Raw genomic sequence first — 9,626 nt, forward strand, 5'->3', positions numbered from 1 at the left:
CTACACTCACTAGTACACTCACGACTAGTACACTCACCACTACACTCACCAGTAGTACACTCACCACTACACTCACCACCAGTACACTCACCACCAGTACACTCACCACTACACTCACCACTACAACACTCACCACTACACTCACCACTAGTACACTCACCACCACTACACTCACCACTACACTCACCACTACACTCACCACTAGTACACTCACCACTAGTACACTCACCACTACACTCACCAGTAGTACACTCACCACTACACTCACCACTAGTACACTCACCACTAGGACACTCACCACCAGTACACTCACCATTACACTCACCACTACTACACTCACCACTACACTCACCACTAGTACACTCACCACCACTACACTCACCACTAGTACACTCACCACTAGTACACTCACCACTGCATACCTGTCAACCCCTCACCAGTGCCCTACCTTACGACAGACCAATTCAGACCTTGCTGGTCGCCCCGTGCCCCTGATCATTCTCAACGTTTATCCTACAAAGCCCCATCACGAGGGAGAAACATAGACAGACAACACAAATAGTTTTGCCCGAATTGAAACGGCTGTCCGTTGTATGGACCTGAAAACTCTAATTTCCACGTACAAGGAAATGCGGGGTAAACCGTATGGGTCGACACGATATATTTTACTGATGCGCAATGATTAGTGAACGCCCACTAATTAGTCCGGGTTATTCGCGACAGATGTGTAACATCGCACAAATCTGGCTGCTCTATCGAGGCGAGCGCATTGTGAGCAGACAGATTTCGTCTCGGCAAGAGTTTCGAAATTGGTCAAAGTTTTTTGTTGTTGCTTTTTTCAATATTGTTCAGAGGTATTGCGTCGCAAGCGAGTGTATTTACATTCGTGCTGGGGGGGGGGGGGGGGTCCGTAATTGTTGCGCAAATGTAATTCGTGAACTGCTGCAATGGGTGCGTTTTGTGGTCATTGCAACATCCGATTTTCGCACCTGCGACGAGCACGGTTAACGACGTACGGTGCGAAAGAAGTTCAACGTAAATAAAATACTGAGTGTAGCCTATTGCAATCGATGAAGAGGGTTCATTGGGTCTTTAAATTAACGTGGTGGGGTGTTGTAATCAATTCACGAGGGTATCATTAGTGTTGTTGGGGGTGTTGTTGTCAGCGAGGACATCGTAATTAGCGAATAATTAGTGAGGATATTATCATCGGTGTGTTGCTGCAATCAGTAGGGTTACGCAAATGTGGTGTGTGTGGTGGCCGGTGGGACAGGCGGCCTGATTCCCCGTGTGACTGATGAGTCGCTGTTTGTGTGAAAGAGTCTCTGAGTGACCGAGTCGCTGTTTGTGTGAACGAGTCGCTATTTGAGTCTGGTTTGAGTCGCATCAGTGCGCGCTGGAGTCGTCTCGGAGGAGGAGTTCTCGGCTCGACGCTTGCTACAGGCGAATTCATCCATGTAGGCCACGGGTGCCCCTGTTATTATCCCCATCATCATTATCGTTATTGTTACACTGTGAGGATCGGTAATGTGTTTTTTTAAGTATGTACGGTATAATACATCGTGAAGATAATGATCGTTATGATGTCGACGATATATTCATCACGCTCATCAAAATCATGAACAGATGATGACGATAATATTGATGGTGATGATGTTTTCAAGGATGGTACTGATGTATATATGTTGAACTTCTTTCGCACCGTACGTAGCCAACCACTCTAATCGGAGGTGCGGTGTAAGGACAACAAACTCTACACAAAAAGCAATTCCAAAGAAATTATTTTCAATCCAGAATTAAATTGCATAGCTGCTGATGATGACGACGATGGAAACGATTGCTGACCATGAGATAGATGCAATTCCCATTGATGTCGATGAAAATCATATTAATGATCATAATTATAATGATGATACTGATGACGACGACGATGATGTCAAGGATGATGATATTGATGATGACGCTAGGATTATGGTAGTGCGGGACATGTCGCACACACATAGGTGTACAACATTTACACACTATACCTGTGTGCATTTCACACCTGATGATGACTGCTTGTGTTGCAGTCGAAACGTCGTGGGAATTTTTATTGTTTAACATTTATATTATTGTATTATTTCCCTTCTACGTGACTTTACCGAAAGAACCAAGAATATGAATCCCTGCAGTCACGAAAGCTTTAAAAAAAATGTAACACCTCCTCTATTCTCACCGCAAAGGGTAAAGCCTATTCATAATCTCCTCGTCTTCATATGTAATGGCATTCTAACGTGCGTTTAAATGTATTTCTTTTTCCGTCCATGTACAGAAGTGGGACCATTGTATGGTGATGAAGAACAATTTACGCAGTACAAAATGTGTCACACGAACAAAATAAGTTGTCACGGGTCAAGCTTATTCTCAATATTTTGTTTATTTATATAAAAACAATGTGATTAATGTTACAGCAGTTGGAAAATCCTCCACTGTCGTCATGGGCAAGGGCGCTTGTATTTCAGTCATCGATTGCGCGATACACCAGGCAGTCTTTACTGTTCACGATCATTCGGATAGATGGGGTATTTACACAAATGCGTATTTTGTAATCGCGAATCTATAGATGTGTTTTTAAAACATTGTGTTGCCACGGCCCATTCTGCCCGGCAAGGTGGTCGTTTCATCGAGCCACTGAGTTCAGTCCACGCTCTGCCTTGACCGGAGGTTATCCTGTGCGCACTTTCTCGCGTCCTGTCGACACTTCTTCAACGTCATACCAACACTGGTATATTTAAGTATTGATGCTGAACTTCTTTCGCACCGTACGTAGCCAACCGCGCGGCTAATAGAAGATGTGGGGGGGTGGGGGGGAAGAACAACGAGTGTGTGCACCTTAAACAAGTGTGTACACCTTAAACACGAGTAAGCAGCAACAGCACTGGTGGGAAGACAAAGGCGGCCGGTAGTGGAGCTAGGCCACAAAATCCCTCCCGTGCGTCCTAAAGTCAGCGCCTCGTAGTAGTTCGCGAACAGCACTTGCCCCAAGCACTCCACGAGGCTACCCGGGAGCTGTGTGTGTGTTGCGGTGTGGATATAGGTGGCTGCATTGTGGGTTATGGTACGTGTTGGTGTGTGTACGTGTCTTTGTTGGTGTGTGTGTGTGTCTTTGTTGGTGTGTGTGGTGTGTGTGTCTTTGTTGGTGTGTGTGTGTGTCTTTGTTGGTGTGTGTGTGTGTCTTTGTTGGTGTGTGTGTGTCTTTGTTGGTGTGTTTGTCTTTGTTGGTGTGTGTGTGTGGTGTGTGTGTGTATCTTTGTTGGGGTGTGTGTGTATTTTTGTTGGGGTGTGTGTGTGTCTTTGTTGGTGTGTGTGTGTATTTTTGTTGGGGTGTGTGTGTGGTGTGTGTGTATTTTTGTTGGGGTGTGTGTGTGTCTTTGTTGGTGTGTGTGTGTGTCTTTGTTGGTGTGTGTGTGTATCTTTGTTGGGGTGTGTGTGTGGTGTGTGCATCTGTGATGGGAGCGGTAGGGTGGAGGTCAGCGCGCTGCGCGACTAACCCGGTCACCCCGAGGTCGATTCCAGCTCACGGCCAACGCCAGTGACGATTTTTTTAACCGGATCGCGGTCTCCCTTAGGTCGACTCAGCCTCAAATGAGTAACCTGCTGCGTTATGCAAACGCCGCCACCGGGGAGACAAAGGCGGCCGGGCGTGTTGCTGGCCGTCAACCCCCTTCGTGTGCCGTGCCGACCCGCACGAGTGCTCGCTAACAGCACTTGCCCCAAAGGTTATACGGGGGGTCTTTGTCTTTGTATCTGTGTGTGTGTCTCTGTGTGTTGTGTCTCTGCGTGTTGTGTCTCTGTGTGTTATGTATATGTGTTGTGTATATGCGTTATGTATCTGTGTTATATATATGCGTGTTGTGTATATGTGTGTTGTGTATATGCGTGTTGTGTATATGTGTTATGTATCTGTGTGGTGGCTCTGTGTGCTGTGTGTCTGTGTGTTGTGTCTCTGTGTGTTGTGTTTCTCTGTGTGTTGTGTCTCTGTGTGTTGTGTTTCTCTGTGTGTGTCTGTATGTTATGTATCCGTGTGTCATGTATCTGTGTTGTGTATATGCGTGTTGTGTATATGTGTTATGTACATTGTGTTGTGTATATATGTTATGTATCTGTGTGTTGTGTATCTGTGTGTGTCTGTCCGTCTGCGGTGTCCGTGCCGCGCGGCTGATGGAAGCATCCTCGTCGCTGAGTCGCGCTCGGGGCGCGGGGGGCGGGGGGCGGGGGGCGGGGCGCGGGGGGCGGGGGGCGGGGCGCGGGGGGCGGGGGGCGGGGCGCGGGGGGCGGGGGGCGGGGCGCGGGGGGCGGGGGGGCGGGGGGCGGGGGGCGGGGGGCGGGGCGCGGGGGGCGGGGGGCGGGGGGCGGGGGGCGGGGCGCGGGGGGCGGGGGGCGGGGGGCGGGGGGCGGGGCGCGGGGGGCGGGGGGCGGGGGGCGGGGGGCGGGGGGCGGGGCTCGGGGGGCGGGGGGCGGGGGGCGGGGGGGCGGGGGGCGGGGGGCGGGGCGCGGGGGGCGGGGGGCGGGGCTCGGGGGGCGGGGGGCGGGGGGCGGGGCGCGGGGGGCGGGGGGCGGGGCGCGGGGGGCGGGGGGCGGGGGGCGGGGGGGCGGGGGGCGGGGGGCGGGGTTGTCGCGACTTCTGTCGGGAACGAGGCGCGACACCCGCCCGAGGCGACGATGCGTTTAACACGTGTGAGTGTGCACTAGTGTGTGAGTGTGCACTAGTGTGTGAGTGTGCACTAGTGTGTGTGCACTAGTGAGTGTGCACTAGTGTGTGAGTGTGCACTAGTGTGTGTGCACTAGTGAGTGTGCACTAGTGTGTGAGTGTGCACTAGTGTGTGAGTGTGCACTAGTGTGTGTGCACTAGTGTGTGTGCACTAGTGTGTGAGTGTGCACTAGTGTGTGAGTGTGCACTAGTGTGTGAGCGTGCACTAGTGTGTGAGCGTGCACTAGTGTGTGAGTGTGCACTAGTGTGTGTGCACTAGTGTGTGAGTGTGCACTAGTGTGTGAGTGTGCACTAGTGTGTGAGTGTGCACTAGTGTGTGTGCACTAGTGAGTGTGCACTAGTGTGTGAGTGTGCACTAGTGTGTGAGTGTGCACTAGTGTGTGTGCACTAGTGAGTGTGCACTAGTGTGTGAGTGTGCACTAGTGTGTGTGCACTAGTGTGTGTGCACTAGTGTGTGAGTGTGCACTAGTGTGTGAGTGTGCACTAGTGTGTGAGTGTGCACTAGTGTGTGTGCACTAGTGTGTGAGTGTGCACTAGTGTGTGTGCACTAGTGTGTGAGTGTGCACTAGTGTGTGTGAGTGTGCACTAGTGTGTGTGTGTGTGCACTAGTGTGTGTGTGCACTAGTGTGTGTGTGCACTAGTGAGTGTGTGTGCACTAGTGTGTGTGCACTAGTGAGTGTGTGTGCACTAGTGTGTGTGTGCACCAGTGTGTGAGTGTGCACTAGTGTGTGTGCACTAGTGAGTGTGCACTAGTGTGTGAGTGTGCACTAGTGTGTGAGTGTGCACTAGTGTGTGTGCACTAGTGAGTGTGCACTAGTGTGTGAGTGTGCACTAGTGTGTGAGTGTGCACTAGTGTGTGTGCACTAGTGTGTGTGCACTAGTGTGTGAGTGTGCACTAGTGTGTGAGTGTGCACTAGTGTGAGCGTGCACTAGTGTGTGAGTGTGCACTAGTGTGTGAGTGTGCACTAGTGTGTGTGCACTAGTGAGTGTGCACTAGTGTGTGAGTGTGCACTAGTGTGTGAGTGTGCACTAGTGTGTGTGCACTAGTGTGTGTGCACTAGTGTGTGAGTGTGCACTAGTGTGTGAGTGTGCACTAGTGTGTGTGCACTAGTGTGTGAGTGTGCACTAGTGTGTGTGCACTAGTGTGTGAGTGTGCACTAGTGTGTGAGTGTGCACTAGTGTGTGTGTGTGCACTAGTGTGTGTGTGCACTAGTGTGTGTGTGCACTAGTGTGTGTGCACTAGTGAGTGTGTGTGCACTAGTGTGTGTGCACTAGTGAGTGTGTGTGCACTAGTGTGTGTGTGCACCAGTGTGTGTGTGTGCACTAGTGTGTGTGTGCACTAGTGTGTGAGTGTGTGTGCACTAGTGTGTGAGTGTGTGTGCACTAGTGTGTGTGTGTGTGCACTAGTGTGTGTGTGTGCACTAGTGTTTGTTTGTGTGTGCACTATTGTGTGTGTGTGTACTAGTGAGTGTGTGTGCACTAGTGTGGGTGTGTGTGCACTAGTGTGTGTGTGTGCACTAGTGTGTGTGTGTGTGCACTAGTGTGTGTGTGTGCACTAGTGTGTGTGTGCGCACTAGTGTGTGTGTGCGCACTAGTGAGTGTGTGTGTTTACTAGTGTGTGTGTGTGTGCACTAGTGTGTGTGTGTGCACTAGTGTGTGTGTGTGTACTAGTGAGTGTGTGTGCACTAGTGTGGGTGTGTGTGCACTAGTGTGTGTGTGTGCACTAGTGTGTGTGTGCGCACTAGTGTGTGTGTGCGCACTAGTGAGTGTGTGTGTTTACTAGTGTGTGTGTGTGTGCACTAGTGTGTGTGTGTGCACTAGTGTGTGTGTGTGTGCACTAGTGTGTGTGTGTGCACTAGTGAGAGTGTGTGCACTAGTGAGAGTGTGTGTGCACTAGTGTGTGTGTGTGCACTAGTGTGTGTGTGTGCACTAGTGTGTGTGTGCGCACTAGTGTGTGTGTGTGCACTAGTGTGTGTGTGTGCACTAGTGAGAGTGTGTGCACTAGTGAGAGTGTGTGTGCACTAGTGTGTGTGTGTGCACTAGTGTGTGTGTGTGCACTAGTGTGTGTGTGCGCACTAGTGTGTGTGTGCGCACTAGTGAGTGTGTGTGTTTACTAGTGTGTGTGTGTGCACTAGTGTTTGTGTGTGTGTGCACTAGTGTGTGTGTGTGCACTAGTGTGTGTGTGTGCGCTAGTGTGTGTGTGTGCACTAGTGTGTGTGTGTGCACTAGTGCGTGTGTGTGTGTACTAGTGTGTGTGTGTGCACTAGTGTTTGTGTGTGTGTGCACTAGTGTGTGTGTGTGTACTAGTGAGTGTGTGTGCACTAGTGTGTGTGTGTGTGTGCACTAGTGTGTGTGTGCGCACTAGTGTGTGTGTGTGCACTAGTGTGTGTGTGCGCACTAGTGTGTGTGTGTGCACTAGTGAGTGTGTGTGTGTACTAGTGTGTACTTGTGTGTGCACTAGTGAGTGTGTGTGTGCACTAGTGTGTGTGTGTGCACTAGTGCGTGTGTGTGTGTACTAGTGTGTACTAGTCTGTGCACTAGTGAGTGTGTGTGTGCACTAGTGTGTGTGTGTGTGTACTAGTGTGTGTGTGTGCACTAGTGAGTGTGTGTGTGCACTAGTGTGTGTGTGTGCACTAGTGTGTGTGTGTGCACTAGTGTGTGTGTGTGCACTAGTGTGGGTGTGTGTGTGCACTAGTGTGTGTGTGTGTGCACTAGTGTGTACTATGTGTGTGCTCTAGTGTGTGTGTGTGCACTAGTGAGTGTGTGTGTACTGGTGTGTACTAGTGTGTGCACTAGTGAGTGTGTGTGTGCACTAGTGTGTGTGCGTGTGCACTAGTGAGTGTGTGTGCGCGTGCGTTGGGCGGTGTCCCGCGGTTTGCCGCATGCGTCACGAGCCCGGCACTCCCGGGTTCGATTCCCGTCCACGGCGACGACTTGGGGCGACAGCTCGTGTCAGCAATGCTCGCGGGCCTTCCCCAGGTGGACCAGGCCTCGAGAGCGAGTGCCTTGTCCACACATAAGAAGACAAAGGCGGCCTGGCGTAGCGCGTGCTCGCTAACAGGACTCGCCTCTCTGTAAAAGGTCGGTGCGTAAACACGTGTTGCGTAAACACGTGTTGCGTAAACACGTGCTGCGGTGGTGTACACGTGTATAGAGTCAGCAGTGTATAGATGTATCACATCTGGGGGCGCCTCGGTGGCGAGATGTTAACTACCTCGCCTGGTATACAGGAGGTCGTGGGTTCGATCCCGACCCTGACGCCTGCTGTCTGTGTGGAGTTTGCCTGTTTCCTTTGGCTCCCCGTGGTCGCGTGGATTTGTCTCGGGGTCCTGCGGTGTTTCTCCTCCACATTTAGCATCGACCTGCATGGAGAGTACGATGTGGCTGCTGCTAAACATTTCCCCTTGATAATAATCAACTTCGTTTGAGCTGTCATCTGTAATAGCCAGGGAGCTACGTATCTCAGTGCGCTTTACCTGGTAATAAAACAAATAGTTTCGTTTAATATCTTGTTGTTGTTGTTGTTTATCAGTCACGCGAGAGCGGTTCGCGGTCGTGTGATCGCACAACGTGTGACGAGGAGGAGGACGACGACTTCCTCCCTCGACTCGGGAACGATCGACATCATCGGCGTTGGAGAAAAGCAAAGTGGACTCGGGCAGTACGCGTGTCCACGGCTCGAGGCGACGATGGTCACGCTTGTCGAAGTGACAGTCCGTGAGAGCCGAACCAAAGAACCACTTAGACAACGCGCCGCAGAGATGTGGGGGAGTTGCTCATTGCGGCGATGGAGCAATGAGATCAGCTGAGATGTAGCTGGAGGAGATGAAAGCGGAATCTGCGCGTGCAGATGCTGGAGAGCATTATTTTTATTTTATTAATTTACATTTTTTACCTACGTGACTTTACCGAAAAAAAACCCCTAAGAATATGCTGGAGAGCAGCCGGTGCCTGTGGGTCCGTGGAACTTTCTGGTGGTTCCGCGAGGCTACGACAAGGGGGGCGGGCGGGGTGGGGTGGGGGGTGGTTCCGCGGAAAATAAAAACAAAAGGATAATCATAACCATCCTCACGAAGCAAATGTACAATTTGAGATAACTAAGAGGAGCGTGTGGTGGCCCGCGAAATGTTTGGAGGTTGAATAAGGATGGGTGGTGGGGGGGGAGGTGTGTTCCGCACACTCGACAAGATGCGTAACCGCTGCTGTCGAGTAAACATTGAAGGCGGCACCGTCCCGTGATGTGCGCCTTTCCAGGCCGACGTGGATGACCCTCGGCGGCAGTGAGGTGGCATTGTGGCAGCGTCGTGCCCGGCTGCTGTGAGTGGATGGCCGTGCGCTCACGGTGAGATGTAGCAGCAGCAGCAGCAACAGCAGCAGCAGCAGCAGCAACAGCAGCAGCAACAACAACAACAGCAGCAGCAGCAAACGACGACGAGCGAGCGAGCGGCCAGCATTGCACGCGTCCTGTGATCGATGCGCGTGACGAGGCGAGGCGAATGTTGTCAGTGAGGCCACGGGGGCCCTGGAGTTGTCCAAATCTCGAAGACATCTCGAGGCGGGGGAGGGGGGCGGGTTGTATCCACGTGCTCGTGCGTTGAACAGATAACGGTGGCGGTGGTGGTGGTGATGATGGTGGTGATGGTGGTGATGATGGTGATGATGGTGGTGGTGGTGATGATGGTGGTGATGGTGGTGGTGATGATGGTGGTGGTGGTGATGATGGTGGTGATGGTGGTGATGATGGTGATGATGGTGGTGGTGGTGATGATGGTGGTGATGGTGGTGGTGGTGGTGATGATGGTGGTGGTGGTGATGATGGTGGTGATGGTGGTGATGATGATGATGGTGGTGGTGGTGATGGTGGTGATGGTGGTGG

The sequence above is a fragment of the Lampetra planeri genome, chromosome 2 (assembly GCF_965212315.1).
Source record: "Lampetra planeri chromosome 2, kcLamPlan1.2.h2, whole genome shotgun sequence".
In the NCBI taxonomy this organism is placed as follows: Eukaryota; Metazoa; Chordata; class Hyperoartia; order Petromyzontiformes; family Petromyzontidae; genus Lampetra; species Lampetra planeri.